Raw genomic sequence first — 1,979 nt, forward strand, 5'->3', positions numbered from 1 at the left:
TGAAGATGCTATCCTTCCTCCAATGCATGCTTTTAGACCCTTTATCAAATATAAGATAGTTGTAGTTTTGTGGATTGGTTTCTGTGTCCTCTATTCTGTACCATTGGTCCACCCGCCTGTTTTGGTACCAGTACCATGCTGTTTTTGTTACTATTGCTCTGTAATATAGTTTGAAGTCTGGTATCGCTATACCGCCTGATTCACACTTCCTGCTTAGCATTGTTTTTGCTATTCTGGGTCTTTTATTTTTCCATATGAATTTCATGATTGCTTTCTCTATTTCTACAAGAAATGCCGTTGGGATTTTGATTGGCATTGCATTAAACCTATAGAGAACTTTTGGTAATATCGCCATTTTGATGATGTTAGTTCTGCCTATCCATGAACAGGGTATATTTTTCCATCTTCTAAGATCTTCTTCTATTTCTCTCTTTAGGGTTCTGTAGTTTTCATTGTATAAGTCTTTCACCTCTTTTGTTAGGTTGATTCCCAAGTATTTTATTTTTTTTGAAGATATTGTGAATGGAGTGGTTGTCCTCATTTCCATTTCAGAGGATTTGTCGCTGATATACAGGAATGCCTTTGATTTATGCGTGTTGATTTTATATCCTGCCACTTTGCTGAATTCATTTATTAGCTCTAATAGTTTCTTTGTAGACCCTTTAATTAAAGGCATCAAAATAGGAAAAGAAGAACTTAAATTATCACTATTTGCAGATGACATGATTCTATACATATTCATGATTTTAAAACAAGAATTCAGTAAACTAGGAAGAGAAAAAAAGGAAAGGAAATTCCTGAATTTTTGTTAAGGACAGTTATAAAAAGTCTGCAGGCTGCATCTAAGTTTATAATAAGGGCTAAGATGACAGTCCTTACAACTTCTAGTCAACAGTATACTGGGGATCCTAGTTTGGTAAAATTAGGCAAGAAAAAAAAACACATATAGACTGAAAAGAAAAATAAGAAAAAATTGCTTCCCTTTGTAGATGATAAATATACAAAATATCTGAAGAATATAAAAACAATTAATAGGACCAATACTTTGATTTAATATAAGCACAAGGGCTGGGGAGATAGCTCAGTTGGTAGAGTGCTTGCCTTGCATGCACAAGGCCCTGGGTTCAATCCCCAGTTACACCCCCCAAAAAGAAAAAAGTTCTGTTGAGATTAATATAATCACAAAATGTGGGTTGATATACAAAATCCATTTGTATTTATATATACTAGCAACAAATAATTAGAAATTAAAAATGTAAATAACATTTCAAATAGCACCCAAACATACACACACACACACACACACACAAACTTAAAGTACATGCAAAGCCTATGTTTTAGGCCAGTTTTTGTTGCTGTGACCAAAACAAGTTAGAGGAGAAAAGATGTATTTTGGCTCGTGATTTCAGAGGTTTCAATCCATGCCAGTGGCTCCCTTGCTTTAGGCCGGAGGTGAGACAGAATTTCATGGCAGAGGGAAGCTACCCAATTCATGGCACCCAAGAAGCAGAGAGGATGAGAAAGGAAGGTGCTGGGATGAAAATTAATCCTTCCAGGGCAACCCCTGCCTCTCCTAATGAACAACTTCCTCCAAATAGGTCCCACTCCCCGATATCCACTCAGCTATCAATGAATTAATCCATTTGCAGTCAGAGACATCCCAGCACTGAACCTTGCTGCATTGGGGACCATGCTTTGTATGTGAGACTTTGGGGGACGTTCCAAACTCAAACCATAGTAGCCTATGTACTGAACCACAAAGCACTAATGAGAGAGATTAGAGAAGCCCTGTGTAAATGGAGACATTCACCATGACCGTGGCTCAAAGGACTAAAGGTTGTTATGAGATACCTTTTCCAAAAGTCACTTATAGATTTAATGTAATCTCAACCAAAATCGGAGATGATTTTTGCATAAATTGACAAACTGATTCTAAAATTTATATGAAAATGCAAAAGACCAAGAACAAACAAAAGAAT

The 1,979-nt window shown here is 36.4% G+C and overlaps 1 non-coding gene across 1 annotated transcript; it reads left to right on the forward strand.

Moving 5' to 3' along the window:
* Window positions 1-1,070: 1,070 nt before the first annotated feature.
* Trnaa-ugc (transfer RNA alanine (anticodon UGC)) lies at window positions 1,071-1,147 on the forward strand. The gene has a single exon. It is a non-coding gene; the product is annotated as a tRNA-Ala (tRNA).
* The last annotated feature ends 832 nt before the right edge of the window (window positions 1,148-1,979 follow it).

Source organism: Marmota flaviventris, chromosome 8 (genome assembly GCF_047511675.1).
Source record: "Marmota flaviventris isolate mMarFla1 chromosome 8, mMarFla1.hap1, whole genome shotgun sequence".
NCBI classification, from domain to species: domain Eukaryota; kingdom Metazoa; phylum Chordata; class Mammalia; order Rodentia; family Sciuridae; genus Marmota; species Marmota flaviventris.